Genomic DNA, 18578 nt, shown 5'->3' with positions numbered 1-18578 from the left:
TCAAGTGCCAAGCGTACTACAATGATATTAAAATGAAGTTTAAAAATATTTCCATTCTACTTTAACAACGAATATTCCATGACGTCAAAACACTTCAATTCAAATTAACCGCGTCCCCCGGGGTAATCTGCGCACGCGTCGCCTAGGTTATCAATTTTTACATCATTTCAACTTATTCCGTACGATAAAACTTGATAAGATATACGTTCAAGTATCTTTCGAGATAAGCGTAGATAAATGAACAAGTTGGCCTGGACACAATATGTTGATATACGGGAAAACAAATCGTCGCGAGAAATACCCTAAATACATTGACTTTTGGACGATTTTACCCTCATTTCACCCCTTAAATCCCGGACCCCGATCCCGAACCTGACCCCGACCCCGGGACTGATGGGTTGACCTCACTTTCCCTCTACTACGTTAATTTTACACTCTTAAATGCTTTATCGATCAAAATTAAAATTATTCTGGGAGCGACATTATTAGTCGAAATATCAAGGGCGTAAACTCACTAAAAAACGTGTCAAATCTTAAATTCCGAAAACATGCCCGCCATGTTCTATTTGAATTTCCCAACAAATGACGCGGGACAGGTCAATCAAACTAACGTTAATTTTACACCCTTCAATGCTTTATCGATCAAAATTAAAATTATTCTGGGAGCGACATTAATAGTCGAAATATAAGGGCGTAAACGCACTAAAAAACGTGTCAAATCTGAAATTCCGAAAACATGCCCGCCATGTTCTATTTGAATTTCCCAACAAATGACGCGGGATAGGTCAATCAAACTAACGTTAATTTTACACTCTTAAATGCTTTATTGATCAAAATTAAAATTATTCTGGGAGCCACATTAATAGTCGAAATATCAAGGGCGTAAACTCACTAAAAAACGTGTCAAATCTTAAATTCCGAAAACATGCCCGCCATGTTCTATTTGAATTTGCCAACAAATGACGCGGGACAGGTCAATCAAACTAACGTTAATTTTACACTCTTAAATGCTTTATCGATCAAAATTAAAATTATTCTGGGAGCGACATTATTAGTCGAAATATCAATGGAGAAACTCACTAAAAAAGCGCCTCTATTCATTAAATAGATAGCTTTGTACTAGTTTTTATTTTAAATTTTGTACATTTTATTTTATATGTTCTTTTTTGTTTTGAACGTCTTAATTTATTTACCTTAAATTTCCTTGACGTGTCTTTAATTTGCTGCATGTGTAGTTTTAGAATTACACTGTAATGTAGTCTCTATCTCTGATTTCTGTTAATGAATACTATTAATATATGAAAAAAATCTATTTTGAAATGGGCGCTCGGAAAGCGGTTAACGTGATTTTTTTTCGTACTTTAAACCAATTAGTTTCGCTGTTATATCAGTTTAAATTATAAATATAGTTTTAGTAATATTATAATTTTCTTTGATCATAAAAGTTACTTATGGCACACGCCGCGTAAAGGCTTGGTTTATTGTGGCCTGTAGAAATGCTGATTAAAATAAAATGGCGAACTTAATTGCTATTTAATTTTTTCTCAATATTTCTACAGATATATTATATTTCCCTTTTTCCAACAAAATATAACATATCCCCTCCCAACCCATTATGTTTTAAGATGTTTCCAAAGAAGCATGTCGCCTCTGAGAATGGTGAGGAGAAGCATGTCGCCTCTGGGAATGATGTAGGAGAAGCATGTCGCCTCTGAGAATGGTGTACGAGAAGCATGTCGCCTCTGAGAATGGTGTAGGAGAAGCATGTCGCCTCTGAGAATGGTGTAGGAGAAGCATGTCGCCTCTGGGAATGGTGAACGAGAAGCATGTCGCCTCTGGGAATGGTGAACGAGAAGCATGTCGCATCTGAGAATGGTGTAGGAGAAGCATGTCGCCTCTGAGAATGGTGTAGGAGAAGCATGTCGCCTCTGAGAATGGTGTAGGAGAAGCATGTCGCCTCTGGGAATTAGGTTATGATAAGCAAGTCGTTTCAGATAATGGTGTACGAGAAGCATGTCGCCTCTATAGATCGTGAAGAATTATAAGTTGATCGTTTAGCCAAGAACGTTATTCCCCACTATAATACAATTCGGAATTTTAAGTACTATCTATTTCAGAGATTCCGCCGTCATACTTTATATCACGTTTTGAAGCTCTGCTTTCGCGTAGAAACCGTCATATAAAGTTCGACAACGAACTTTCCTTTCCATTTTTGGACCACTCGAAAACGACTTTCATCGCGGACAGCCTAGATGAAGGTAATTTTCAAGAAATAGAACTTTCTCTAGAAGATAAAGGTCTCCACGCAAAAGCATTGCAAACCTGTGAAATTGATCAAAATTATTTAGTTTGTATATGTTCTATTTCTGATTGAAAATTATCACGGAATTCGTTAATATCATTACTATTTTTATTAATTTCATCTGATAATTTTTCTGATAAACATTTAGCGTATAGACAAATAGCTGGTCCGCAGTTGTAATAATATGGTTGAAAGTACAAGTTAGATTTTGCCGACGTTATCCACGTGGTTGGCGTGAGCTTGAAATGATTTTGAAGGGAAGTTAAATATTTAACCAAATGATCTACCTCATTTTGATGTTTTCCTTTATAAGGAGTTATTTCGTCGTCGATGAAATCGGTGACTTGGCAATTAGAGTCGTAAACTGTAATTTTATATACGTCTTTTTTGATCAATTTCACGGTTACCAGAAAGAAATTATTTTTTTTTACCATAACTGGAATAAGCGTTAGTTCTTTAGTCTTAAATCTGTTAAATTCATTTAAAAATACTCGAAATAAAAGTTTAATTGGTATTCTGTAAGTTTGTTTAAATTATTTATAAATTTCGCAATGGAAGTGTAAAAAGAAGTGTCTAAATATTGATTTTTCAAAAAGCGCGCCTGCAGAGATTTAAAATAACCGTCTACCATAAATCCGGTAAAACACTTCTTAGACGCGATTTTTTTTAATTGTTTTTTGCCTAAACGGAATTGTTTTTTCGCACTAGATTCAATTTCTATTTCGTCAGGGTCCAGATCTATATCCCAATGTACCGTATTTTTACGCACCACTATCGAAGACGAAGGATTTCTGGAGTCGCAAATCTCCTCTACCGATTCGCACAGACAATATTTTTATTACAGTGAACGGATCGGCACAGAGTTTCGTCGTAGAAATTGTGTCCCCAAAAACATTTTACGGAGACCTCCCCCCTCGCGCACTTAAAGCTTGAACGAATAACGGATATTAGTTCAAGGTTAAAGGCTAAAGCGGGAGTGGGCACGCTTATTTTATTTCTCTCTATCATTGGTTACGGGGATCATCCAATGAAAGAGTTGCTAAACTACCAAGAAAATAGTGACGCGCGGGGGAAAATTGACCGGAAACCACTCGCATAAATACGTCCACCGAATTGTATTTTGTTTACTTGTGAAGTTCTGATTTGATCTTCTGGGTTATTTAAAGCGTATTTTTTATACAAAGCTACATCTTAAAACCTAGTTAAGTGGTTATCATAGTTATCAACCTTGGAGTTTGTTTGATCAATGTAAGAAGAACTGCATTCCTTAAATATTTTAATTATTTAAAAATTGGCGCGTCCTGAAAATAACATTTTAATATATTAGGCGTATTTTACTAATAAAGTATAACGTAGTTGAGTTTACCGCATGCCTATAATTTTAAAATCACTTTTCTGAGTAAGTTACTGGGATGGAGTTGAACACATTTATTTCTTTGAAAAACCTAATTATTTGTTGGATATAGTGTACAAAATTCAGTTATTCGAATATAATAATTGTTGTTTAATTACCACCCATATTATTTTTAAGTGGATAGTCTAGTTATAGGTGATCTAATCCAATATCTAATATTGATATAGAGTGCCCAATCCCTATTTCCTTTTTCTTCTTTTTAAAGGTTTTAGTTATTAAAACCGATTATAATTCTTTCCATATTTTAGGGAGATAGTTCTAAAGATAGGGTCCGTTTGGACAACAGCCAAAGTAGTTGAAGATGTTAATGGAAATGAAACTAATTTGGTGCTTTGGAAGGCAACGAGGGATGCAAAACTGTCGCCTAAAACTGTGGACCCAAAACATCTTGGATGGGCGCAATTTGAAGTGTGTATAGAAAATGGACCGAAAGTATCCGCGCCGTTTTCGGTCGCCTGGGAGTCCAAGGAATTGGGGCCAAACTTCATAAGTAATACCAATTGAATTAAGATATTAATAAGCAATCTCATAAAAAACTATTTAAAATTTACGATTTTTAGGTCGAATCTTGTATGAAAACCTTTTCGGTGTTCATCGACTGAATGACTCAAAAAAGAGAAGCAATGAGGCGGTCTGTGATGACATGGTGTCAAGCTCGACAAAGAAAACAATGTAAGGATATTTTACCGTATTTAAACAAAGGATTTCTTAAATCCCGAGATCACCTTCCAATTTATCGTGTTCAAATTTAAAGCTCCACTCAATTTATTTAGACGTGTTTGAATGATTGAAAGGAAATTCTTAAAAATCTTGAATAGGTTATACGTACCAACATAAGTTTATGATATTGATTCATAACAGTGGCGTAGACAAGGGGGGGGGGGTTCCGTGTCCAACCTTGGGCCTACCTTTGACTGTACTAACTTTTAACCGCCTTCTCAACCCCCCTCTTAACATTAACATACTTAGACCCCCTCTTTGACGAGTTTCTGATTCATAAGTCTGTCACTTCTTATTTTTATACGCAAAACATTTCCTGTTTGCGTCCGCTCGTTATCGTGTAGTGTGTGGCCTTTATCAGCGCCTCGCTAGGGGAAAGTTTTCTTACCGTGATGACGTAACTCAGTTAAAAATATTTCTTAAAGTGACACACTTATTGAAACATATTATAGACTTATGGCACCAACTATGAGTTAAGTACAATGGTCTAGAGCTCGGCGTTTCGATAAAAATTAACCGTTTATTTTATTTTTATCCATAACCTACACTTAACCGCAAATATAAATTATTTTTTGCATGTGAAATCGTTGTTTATTCACGGATAATATCCGTAAATAAACGGTTAACCGCAATATTTGCGATTAATCGCAATTTTGGTGGTTAATTTATATGTTATGTTGAGATCTACAATGGTCACAGAAGTCAGAGCTGACAGTCATACAATTCAAACTGGCACTCGTCAAAATAAATCTTAGTGGTTAAATTAGTGTACTTTAAAATCAAATTTAGGATCTCGGCCTTTAAGTTCAATTTCTTCGTCATTGAACTTGTACCAATATTAATATTAACATATTTCATAGGAAATATTCCAGCAATTTTTCGGAAGAAAGAAAAATTTTATCATCGTTGCATATGCGTACAAATCAAATTTTGAAAACTCAATTCAATTCAATTGTTGGCGAAAGTGTTAGATTATCATACTACAATCTCTTGGACAAAGAATTTTCAAAAGAACTATTTGTTTTTTTAGAAAAACAAATTATTTATTTCAGTGGTCGAATGTCTCAGGTTAAAATCAATGGACAATGGCGCGAGATTCCACGTCAACAGGTGGCGTTCGGAAACGATGGGTTGAAGTATAGTTATTCTGGTAACACGTTTCCTGCCAAACCGTGGCCACCAGTGCTGAAAGAACTATGCAAACTAGTGTCCAAAATAGCCGGAGCTGACTTCAACTTTGTTTTAGTAAACCGTTACAAAGATGGGAAGGATTACATAGGGGAACATCAGGATAACGAGCCTGACCTTGACAAAAACGTTCCCATTGCGTCCATATCATTGGGGCAGAAAAGAGATTTTATACTACGGCATAAAGATTTGGTACGACAAAGATTAAACCAAACGAAGGCATCCATCCACAACACGAAAACACTGAAACTGGAGGACGGATCTTTACTTCTAATGCACCCGCCCACAAATGATTTTTGGTTCCATTCGGTGCCACGTTGCCCAGCTGCTGTAAGCCCAAGAATTAACATGACATTCAGACATATCATAAACAAATAAAAAATAAATAAATTACATCTGTGACAAAAAAGTATGTAACATAAACCCTAAGAAATAATTTATCCCAAAAAAAAATTGTATAATAAATTGGTTTACAAAACTCATTTATTTAAATTTTAGTTAAGAGAAAATTTTTAGAAAATCAAAATAAATAGAATAACTGCTTTCACGAAAAAACTTGTTCTTTAATCTTTTCCCATTCGTTTCCTACAACCTCTCCCAAGCTAAATCAGTGGCGACGCCAAAAGAATATTCCGAGTAAGCGCTAGTTTAGAAAAGGGCCCTTCCTACGAGGCGCTAGCCCATTAGTATTTAAAAAAAAAATAAATCGATCATTTGAAGGGCTTCAGAACCATTTGAAAAATTTAATATAATTTCAGTTTACTCGTCTTACGCAAGAAACTGGTAAAATTCAGATTCGATGCTCTTTAACAAACATTTTCTTAAATGGAATTTAACTTCAATGTTTTCTTTATGGAACATTTTTAGTGATAATTCACTAACAAAGTAGTGTAAAAAATATAACGAAATTTTAAAAGTTGCTGTTTAACAAAAAAATGATGTATAACTAACGTCAGTTTGACTGACCTGGCCCGCGTCAAATTTTGGCAAATTCAAATAGAACATGGCGGGTATGTTTTCGGAATTTAGGATTTGGCGCGCTTTTTTAGTGAGTTTCTTCATTGATATTTCGACTAATAATGTCGCTCTCAGAATAATTTTAATTTTGATTGATAAAGCGTTTAAGGATGCATAATTATCGTTAATTATATTGACCTGTCCCGCGTCATTATTTGGGAAATTCAAATAGAAAATGGTGGGTATGTTTTCGGAATTTAGGATTTGGCGCGCTTTTTTAGTGAGTTTCTTCATTGATATTTCGACTATTAATGTCGCTCCCAGAATAATTTTAATTTTGATCGATAAAGCATTTAAGAGTGTAAAATTAACGTTAGTTTGATTGACCTGTCCCGCGTCATTTGTTGGGAAATTCAAATAGAACATGGCGGGCATGTTTTCGGAATTTAAGATTTGGCGCGCTTTTTTAGTGCGTTTACGCCCTTATATTTCGACTATTAATGTCGCTCCCAGAATAATTTTAATTTTGATCGATAAAGCATTTAAGGGTGTAAAATTAACGTTAGTTTGATTGACCTGTCCCGCGTCATTTGTTGGGAAATTCAAATAGAACATGGCGGGCATGTTTTCGGAATTTAAGATTTGACACGTTTTTTAGTGAGTTTACGCCCTTGATATTTCGACTATTAATGTCGCTCCCAGAATAATTTTAATTTTGATCGATAAAGCATTGAAGGGTGTAAAATAAACGTTAGTTTGATTGACCTGTCCCGCGTCAATTATTATAAAATTCAAATAGAATACTACCCGAAAAAGGCGCGTTTTTGGGTAAGCTCACGTCATTGATATTTCGCTCAATTATGGCGCTCCCAGAATACAATTAATTTTAAACGATAGAGCATTTAAAGGTGTACTAATAACGTTAATTTCATTAACCTCCCCCGCGTCAATTTTATAAAATTCAAATAGAATACTACCCTATGCCGTGCATGGTCCCGAAAACGGCGCGTTTTTGGGTAAGCTTACGTCATTGATATTTCGCTCAATTATGGCGCTCCCAGAATACAATTAATTTTAAACGATAGAGCATTTAAAGGTGTCCTAATAACGTTAATTTAATTAACCTCTCCCGAGTCAATTCTTATAAAATTCAAATAGAATACTACCCTATGCCGTGCATGGTCCCGAAAACGGCGCGTTTTTGGGTAAGCTTACGTCATTGATATTTCGATCAATTATGGCGCTCCCAGAATACAATTAATTTTAAACGATAGAGCATTTAAAGGTGTACTAATAACGTTAATTTCATTAACCTCCCCCGCGTCAATTATTATAAAATTCAAATAGAATACAGCCCTATGCCAGTTTTTGGGTAAGCTTACGTCATTGATATTTCACTCAATTATGACGCTCCCAGAATACAATTAATTTTAAACGATAGAGCATTTAAAGGTGTACTAATAACGTTAATTTCATTAATATCTCCTGCGTCAATTATTATAAAATTCAAATAGAATACTACCCTATGGCGGTCTTGGTCCCGAAAACGGCGCGTTTTTGGGTAAGCTTACGTCATTGATATTTCGCTCATATATGACGCTCCCAGAATAAAATTTATTTTAAACGATAGAGCATTTAAAGGTGTACTATTAACGTTAATTTCATTAACCTCTCCCGCGTCAATTATTATGAAATTCAAATAGAATACAACCCTATGCCAGTTTTTGGGTAAGCTTACGTCATTGATATTTCGCTCAATTATGACGCTCCCAGAATACAATTTATTTTAAACGATAGAGCATTTAAAGGTGTACTAGTAACGTTAATTTCATTAACCTCTCCCGCGTCAATTTTTATAAAATTCAAATAGAATACTACCCTATGCCGGTTTTTGAGTAAGCTTACGTCATTGATATTTCGCTCAATTATGGCGCTCCCAGAATAAAATTAATTTTAAACGAAAGAGCATATAAAGGCGTATAACTACCGTTAATTTCATTATTCTCTCTCGCGTCATTTTTAAGAAATATGAACCCTAGCACTTACTCCCCAGTTCGTTTTTCTGTAGTTCAGACCAAACTTCCTTAAATTAAAACTAACGAACGACTGAAGAAGAGCCTCGGCTCGAAACGTCTTGTATAAAATAAGTTTTATCTTCTAATACCATGCCGTTTTCTCTGAATTAAACATAATTTCTACTAATATTCACCATGGTAAATAATAAGTTTAATATATACAAACTTCCTTTCCCGCGTCGCGTTCCCACGTTATGCAAAAATGTACTTTTTAGAATTTTCGTTCTGGCAAATTGACGTTGGTCGTTGGTAGTCATGTGAACATTTTGGACGTTTTACTTTTCGCATTTGTACTTCGGAGTCGAATATTTAACATATTTCTGTGGAGCTTACGTGACACGTCGTAAAAATTTTAATAAAATAAAATAATAATAATAATAATAATACTAATAATTTATCTAGCAGAGTACTTCTAAAAAAGCGTAAATACCTGTTTGAATTGAAATACGCCTAGGCCCTATACAATTAAGAAAAATTTAGCGAAATAAGTACGAGTATACAAAGAGGCTCACGAAGAAATAAATAATTGTATTTCAACAACACTTATATCCGTACATAACGCCTGCTTTAGTATTGTTCAAACGACGTTTTTATTTTTTCGTGTACCCTGGGCTATCGACCGGTGTGCAATTTGTTAAAATTCGATTTCAAACGTACATACATACTTGATTCATTGCTTGATTGCGTTAGCCGACAACTGAAAGCCCGCTTAACCGATTTTAAAGATTGTTTATACTCGAACGTCGATGTACTCTCGACATTGTTGTTAAAACTTCTAGAGCGCTTTGTTAACCTCTCTTTAATGGTTCCTGTGGTAGGATTGCACTTTAGGTAAAATTTTAGTTTGAGGTACTTTCATCAATTTAGTTTTTAATTTTAATTTTTCTTAAACATTCATTAGAAAATACAATTATATGAAAAATAAACCCCCGCTTTTCGAGAATAATTGATAATTTACGTTATATTTCCATTTTCAAAAATGCGAAATTTTTGGGTATAATTTTACTATGAGTGTCGCCCCCCCCCCCCCCTAGTTGGCGTTTTTGTTTCTCAATTTCCTGTAAAATGAAAATTCAGGGTACAAACGGGTACTTGACGAGAGTACCAATATTTTAGACAGATATTTCCTTGATTTTGTTAATATTTATATTATTAGTACCTCAATAATTTGGTTTTTGGCGTTTTGAGCACGTAGAGCACGTGATGCACGTGCAATTGTTTGATCATTTGCTAGATTTTAGGCAAAAGTAGACAAATATTGGGAGATATCCTTGGTCTCATTGGTTTTTGACCTACAAAATCGATTTCGACTATGGTGCCTTATCGTTCTGCGGCTTGTTCTGCGGAAATTAACAATCGCTGGGCAAAATCCAATATTAACTCATCCAAAGATAGTAAATTTGTGGCACTAAACTTATCAGAGTATTGTTACTTGTCCATGTTTAGCAAAAACCAAGGTTGCAAATGGCTTACAGTTGGAGATATTTTCGCCAATATCATAAAATATTTGTAGATTTCAATGTAACAATTGTTTTCTCAAATATGATATAAGTATATTATTTTATAATAATGTTTTCAACTGTTCCCTAACCTTACGCAACTTAACCCAACCCAACCTAACCTAACCAGCTAAAATCTGCCCAATGTTAAACTGATATAAGCTTAACTTAGATAAATAATCTTTAACAGAACAGCTGTGGAGACGTTCTGCAACGTAACAGATACTACATTTACCGCTGAGCTGAACAACCGTCATGTCCAACATATCCTCTTGGCCTAGAGGCCCAGAGACGGTGCACAGTCTCGTGGGATAATGTCTTATATATAAAAGAGAACAAGCCGCAGAACGATAAAGCACCATAGTCGAAATCGATTTTGTAGGTCAAAAACCTATGAAATCTACAATATATCCCAATATTCGCCTACTTTGGTCTAAAATCTAAAAAATGCTATCAAAACACATTAAAAATACGTTTAAATTTTAAACACTCAAATATAATAAAAAAACTCATTAGTTTTGTCTACATATAATAATTGTATCTTCGTGTACCCTACGGAATATCAAAATGTATTAATATGACCAAATTGCGCCCTCTACTGGTGTTAACACTCATAGTAAAATCTTACCTGTTTGCTAGTATTTTTAGTTCATTTCCACACTAGCGGATAAATCTGCGATGCAACTCCTCTATGTTTGGCACGCAGAGTACAGTTGGGAACGAGACGCGTCGGAAAACTGGTTAGTGTTATTGGACGGAACTAAACCGTTGTTTACGTCTTGTCAATGGTTTTAAATTACCTTTTCTATAGTTATTATTTTTCGTTTATAAGTTACTTAAATTAACACAAAATATCTTAATATTTATCCCTGTGTATTAGGATTACAACTAATAAAACGTTGTTAGTAATTGAACAGTTACGTTAAACTGTATTCAAACTTAGAGCAAGCAGAACACTGCTCAATCGAATTTGCTTTATCATCTGCTAGTTCGTTTCCCTTGTTCTTTTTGCACGGGAAGACTAATTTCGTTACCATCATGCCACCAGGGTTAGACATAAGGCACTAAAATAAATGCTCTGACTACTAACATTAATCGAAATCTGGGGGCTCACTAGTTAATTTGAGCAGTGTTCTGCTTGCTCTAAGGTTGAATACAGTGTAACGTAACTGTTCAATTACTAACAACGTTTTATTAGTTGTAAGCCTAATAATAATAGTAAGATATTTTGTGTTAATTTAAGTAATTTATATTTGAAAAATAATAAAAAAAGTTGACAAGTTTTCCCACTATAGAAAAGGTAATTTAAAACTATTGACAAGACGTAAACAACGGTTTAGTTCCGTCCAATAACACATAACAAGTTTTCCGACGCATCTCGTTCCCAACTGTACTCTTGAGTGCCAAACATAGAGGAGTTGCATCGCAGATTTATCCGCTCGTGTTGAAATGAACTAGAAATACTAGCAAACAACTTAAACTTCCCCGAAATATGCTCATTTTAGCAAGAATACATAATTATTTCCATCTCTGCTCCAGCCACTATAAATACTGGAAGTTTTTTTCGCCTGACATTCCTCCTTAGAGCATGTTGTAGAGTGGCTATAAATATCAGATTTTCGAAACCGAAGCAACACCACTACCATTTTCTTACAATTAGTCCCATCAACTGTGTTTCTCGTAATTTAATAAAAATAATATTCAGAAATTTCAATGAACAATTCGTCTGCTAGGCATTTTGACTTTTTGCGGCGTGTTATTCATCGACAACGCCTATACCTTTACCTAGTAATCTAATTCTTCCGTAATGAAGACTCTTTTCTCCTCGGTACTCCATGTAAGGTAAAATTAGTTTGACTATCTCGATATTCAAAGATTACGACTTACGGAATCGTATTACCAAAGTACAGACACGTCTCCTGAGCTCTTCGGGCTTATAATGCCGGAGTACAAAACATCGTTAGAAGATTTCTACTCATTTGGTTTTACACAAACCATATCCGGTCTTCAAAATATCTAACAGAATTTGGAAAGCAGCATTTATTTTGCCAGTCTTAAAAACACAGTTAAAATAATTTAAACATGATGTTTATAAAGCTCGCTTTCTAAAATCTAACACGTTGAAAGGATCCTTTGCTAAAATATCGTTAGTTATTAAAAACAACGCATTGAAATTTGACGCACCCTTTCTATTTTCAGTTTCGAAACCGTCTCATAAAAAAGTTAATGAATCTCTATTCTGACGCAGCCTTCTCGTACTGCCAAGTTTATTTTGCAATATCATTCGAAGGCTACGTCTTAAATCCATTTTGTGTATGAAGTTGCCAATCCTGTCACTATTATTTATGTTATTCTTTCTATAAATTAAAGGAATCGTCTGCTACCAAAAACGATATACTGACGTAGCAGCAGAAGACATAGTCGCAGATTTATCGGAGAATAAACGGAAATAATAAAGAAACAATACATCCATCGCAGATTTAATCGTTGAGATCGAACCTAGTGAAAACGTTTTTGACATGTCTCGTTCCGCTGTATTGTGATACTTTTGGCGAGCTAAGCGACAAAAATTTACATCACTCGCGAAAAATTTACATCACTCGCGATTCGATAGTTTGAATTTCCACCATTGTGATTGGTCGAAGGGCATCGCAGATTTAGTCGCGACATTTCGAGACTAGTCAAAAACGTTTTTAAGCGACACATTTCCGAACAAGTGCCGAAATCTTGACGTGACTCGTATTTGGGACGTGTATAAAAGTTTCGACTAGTCGAAAACTGTTGTATTGAGACACTTTTGGCGACCTAAGCGACAGAAATTTACATCCCTCGCGATTTGGTAGTTTGAATTTCAACTATTGTGATTGGTCGAAGGGCATCGCAGATTTAGTCGCGACATTTCGAGACTAGTCAAAAACGTTTTTAAGCGACACATTTCCGAACAAGTGCCGAATTCTTGACGTGACTCGTATTTTGGACGTGTATAAAAGTTTCGACTAGTCGAAAACTGTTGTATTGTGACACTTTTGGCGACCTAAGCGACAGAAATTTACATCCCTCGCGATTTGGTAGTTTGAATTTCAACTATTGTGATTGGTCGAAGGGCATCGCAGATTTAGTCGCGACATTTCGAGACTAGTCAAAAACGTTTTTAAGCGACACATTTCCGAACAAGTGCCGAATTCTTGACGTGACTCGTATTTTGGACGTGTATAAAAGTTTCGACTAGTCGAAAACTGTTGTATTGTGACACTTTCGGCTCGCGTTAGATTTCTAAACGGGAATTGAGACACCTTTGGCGTACTCGAATACAGTTTTTAACTAGTCAGAAAGTTTTTGACATGTTCAATTTGTCGGAGGAGGGGATAAAGGCATGACTTTTTTTAAGGAGGTAACTAAATTATTTCACGTGACACGTAAACGCCAATAAAGGCTTTGTATAAATTTTGATAAACCAATAGAATGGCGTTTTTCAATAATTATGTTAATAATATTTCTGTCCAATTACCGTTAAAAACCTCTAGTCCAATCACGATGCGTGAAGAAATTGTCTAGTCGAAACGAAAAGCACTAGTCGAAATGAAGTTTTGACATGTCTAAAATTGATTTTGACTTGTCTAAAATTGATTTTGACTTGTCTAAAATTGATTTTGACTTGTCTAAAATTGATTTTGACTTGTCTAAAATTGATTTTGACATGTATAAATTGTGTCGAGTCAAGTAAAAACGTGACTCCTCCCCAGCTACGCCCAAATGAAGCAGCCAATTTCTAATGGTTGAATTTTTAATGAGCTTAAATCGTCATGGTTTTATTGGTGGAAACGTTGCAACTTCGATGGGATTCGGTGAATCAAAAGCCAATGAATGGTGAAGGAAAATCACTAGTCAAAAACTTTTGACATGTACAAAATTGTTGCTTGTGACACTTTTGGCGTTCCATACACGTCACATGGAAGATTGGTTTGTGGTTTGCATTTTAAGGAATCAGATTAGCACGAAGGTAAAGTATTAGGGCAACAACTTAAACGTATTTTTAGTTTATGAGACTGTAGCTTCCTTTGGTGACCAGAATGAGTTAAGGGGTACTTCACATGTGCACGTTTTTTATTCACACGAGGTTTTCTATTTTTTCAAAGTGCACGTTTTAATGTATTTTTAATTCTTGTGATTATTACAAATATCAAACATTACATCAATATTACTTTTCAATTATTAAACCTAACGTTGGTTCCTTCTCATTAAGAATTATTAATTTGTTACTAAAGTTTAGTTTTCCAAGTTTTAATAATACCATAAGTTACATATTAAACATTAGTATGACACTAAGCGACTTCAGTTAATGATAGTCTGTTGCGAGGCTATTGCGTAATCGTAGGATTTGGAACCAGAAATACGTCACTACCTAGTACATGGGGGCATTAAATATGAGCCAATATACGATTAGGTTTCAAATTCGAATACCGTCAGAAACGAAAAGAATGTTGATCAACATCATCCAGATATTTCAACATCATCCAGAATATTTCAACATCATCCAGTAATCTTAATTGAATCTTGATGAATTTTAGTTAAAAAAAGCTGATTACTCTAATGTGGCAGAAATGGATTAAAAGCAATTAACTAAAACCAATTTTTAACTTAAATTGATGTCAAGAAAAATTTGGGAATCTCTACATTTCTCACTCATAAATAAATTAGTGTTAACCCATATTGTGAACTGTAGTGAGTCTGTGACTATTGGAAATTTGGAATGCTTACATGTCTCATACATAGATTTTCAGCAACCTTCAACATTGTCCGACTTTGTTAACTTTAAAAATAATATTCTAGTTTTATAATCTGCATTACATTTACTACTTATTTACTTAAATTGAAATTAACTTTGTAAATATTAAAACAAATTACTATCAAAGAACTGTAAGAATAAAATCGAAAAACAACAGCTGATAAGCGGACACATGACTAGTTCTTTTGTTTACATTATTAACGTTGACAGTATCTTCTTTGCCTAGTAAAGTGCAATCCTACCGTTCCTGTCAGCTAGGAGCAACAAACACAGCACCCCACACAAGGAGAACGCAGCCGGTCAAAGGTCATCTATTTCCTTGTGTACAATTTTCATTGGCTAGACGCTTTAGGACCTGCTGCCGTCGGAAGGGAAAATTTGTCTTCGCTCTTTCCGTAAAATGTGCAGCGTAAAGGCTCGTCCAATGAAATTTGTACACAACACGGCGTTAGCGTGTTTAAAGGCTAGCTTCGTTTTCCTACTGTGGGGTGCTGTGTTTGTTGCTCCTATCTGTCCGTCACGTCAGTTATTTTTTCCAAAAGGAAGGGGCAAATGACAAAATATTCCAATAATTTAAAACCTTTGTTAGATTATGAGATATATTAAAGCTTATTAAACAGTGGTTTAGTAGTATATTCTGGAAAAAAAATTATTTATTTAAAATAATTTCCTACATTCAAAGTGAAATATAAAAATCAAATTAGGCTTCGAAGAGAAGTTTCCCCGGAGCCTATAACGAAAGGTATACAACGAAACATATTTTAAGAACAGAAAACATTTAATTTCCCACGTCTTAAATGTGTCTATGAACTTAACTATACTTAAAATACCCTATGATCAGTGTTTAAAATATTAAATAATTTTAACTTCGCCATATCTCCTCACTGTCCTAAATTTTGAAATGTACGATTTTCTGTTTGGAAGGTTTAGGAGGAGTTTCATTAATATTTAGAGTGGCTTAAGGGCCCCTAAAACACCGTACCGACGTCACTGCTTCTAGTTACGAACACTTTCCAGTACCCAAGCCAGGAATTTATAATACACAGGCCCGGTCTGATTTAGAGACCCCCCATCTATATATTTTAATTTAAAAATGTCCTATTTTAAAGAAATTTTTTTTTCCAAATTCATCCCCTAGACAACTAATTGACTCTTAACTTTCTCTTCCCCTACTTATTTTAATTAAACTCAACTTAACAAATTATAAGTTCATTATTATATATAAACTTAAAAAGTGTCGCAAACTCTTCGATTAGAGCTTTTACCAAATTCGTCAACCACTAAATTAGGGTTTTCTTTTAAACAATTCGACAAATCCCGATTAATGGACGACGTAGCCAGATTTTAAAGTCTAAATTATCCCATAGTTGTTCGTAGACGTGTTTCTATTCTTTTCAGGGAACTGAAACTTTTTTCTGAGATGGTGTTTGCGACAGGGATGGGTTGAACAACCTTGTAGTACTTAACAAGGTCAGGGAAGCCATCTTCCATGGTCATTAAATAGTGGAAGCAGTCGCTTACGCTGTTAAATTTTTTGGAGATAATAAGATTTCTCGCAAATTTAATTTGACTTTTTAAGGAATAAAGGTCGGAATGAAACCTAACGTATGTGTTACAATTTGTTATAATATCGATTTCGTTTAGGAAGTTCTCAGAGTTAGGGTCACACGCCATGATACCTTAATATAGACCAGAGTTAGCTAATAATCGTATTTTCATTACAGAAATAAATTTGTCTATTAATTCGAAATAGGTGAACCTCATCTGGTCTATCAGGGTTTTTGCTTCAGTTTCCCTGGTCGCCGTTGTACTTGTTACCACAATATGTTTTAATCTCCTGTTAGGGATAAATTTATGTTTCCGTAAAGCTAATGGTTCGCTGTTACGGTCAGGTACTGCAAATAAAGACTATTCCGCGAATTTAGTAGCTTCTTCCCAAATAGAATCAAAGAGTTCAGAGTTTCTACATTCTTCTAAGGTCTTGACAGTTAAGCTTGTCAAATGGCAACGGCTTCCGTAAAAATAACTATGTAACTTTGTAAATATTTCGACAGGGAATTTGTTACACCTAATACTTCATCTAATGCAATGACTAATTTTAAGTTATCTAATTGGGATATATACCCATGACACTCGGCAGCCTCGTCGGGTTTTCCGTTTTCAATCACATTCTCTAAAGTTAAAACTACGGAATCGAGTCTATTTCTAAAATAGTGAATCCCCCTTTTTTTTTGCTCCACCATCGAGTGTCGCAGCTGTGTGGCATTTTAAGTATATCGTAGCCTAGATCTATTTGGGAGTTTTCAAAATATTCACTTCTAATGACCGAATTGCTTTGAAAGTCAACCAAAACTAAATTTAAGTGGTGGGCGTAGCAATGAACGTACGGACAATGGGCACCTACTGCTTCTTCTACTTTCACCCTCACTCCTTTTACATGTCCACTCATTGCACTAGCCCCATCATAAGTCTGTGCAACACAATTCTCCAGTTTGAAACCACCCTCTTTCAAAATATTTATAACTGCCAAGCTGATACTCTCGGAATCAAACTTGTGTAAATCTGTGAACCCTAGAAATCGTTCTACGACACCTATTTCTGCTTGAGTATATCGAATACAAAACTTAACTGATATACTCCCGCATTGTGCCGAGTTTCGTCAGCTTTTACAGAGTGGAATCCCCCGGATTCATTGACCTCTTGAACAATAATTTTTCTCACTAAACTTGCCTTTGGTAGTGTACTCAGGTAATATTGATTTCGAGTATAGGTGGTTCAAAAGATAACGTTTTGTAAGGGCCATTTAGGACTATTGGAAATTGAAATTGAATGGGATTACTTTTTTAGAGGGCTAGATGACCAATTAAAAAAAAAATTTAAAATCATTTTCGGTCACATTTGGAGGACAAAGTGGGTATTTTTTTAAACTTTTAGAGGCCCCTTAAATAGGTTAAAATTTTTCAACATAGGCACGTGCCTACTTGTGCCTACTGTTGGCGGGGGCACTGACACTTTCTCCAAAACACCTCCTTCTAGCCGATTTCGTTGAAATGTTTTGAGTTGGTTGGTCACTCGGTTGGTTGGTTCAACTATATGTAGCTTCATGACTCACAAAATATGCCATAAAAGCATTTTCTTTAAAGCAACCTTGTTCACGAGGTATAACTTACATTACGACACTTCAACTCCGTGACGAAAATGTGTCATCAACTTTAATGATAGGAAACGGAAGTTAGTGGAGCGGATTTCCTCGCGTTTGTTTAACAATCTATAGTTTAGCTCGTGTCTCGCGATCACATGATTTCGTTTTCATGGCAGCCTTATCAAAAGCGCATGGATTATAAGAATTTTGGCATATTTGGGTTTAACGTGACTATATCATTAACCTCTGGTACCATACTTGCCTACTTCGTGGCGTAAGTTCAACTACTTTTTAATCACAAATCGTAAACACAGATGGCATTCGTCTGCGCGAAAGTGTCAATAAAATCGAAAGTTGATGAACTTTCGCTTCAAAGTATGCGAGGATGTTGTCCGAGATTCTTAGCTACATTGATTTATTCTTGATGAAAGGGAAAAAAATGCGCGATAATCATAAGCAACTAGATTATGTAAAATATAATAAATATACGGAATC

This window comes from Leiobunum rupestre, chromosome 11 (assembly GCF_980474605.1).
Source record: "Leiobunum rupestre chromosome 11, qqLeiRupe1.1.hap1, whole genome shotgun sequence".
NCBI classification, from domain to species: domain Eukaryota; kingdom Metazoa; phylum Arthropoda; class Arachnida; order Opiliones; family Sclerosomatidae; genus Leiobunum; species Leiobunum rupestre.
The sequence above is the reverse complement of the archived record's forward strand: the minus strand, read 5'-3'. Positions refer to the sequence as shown.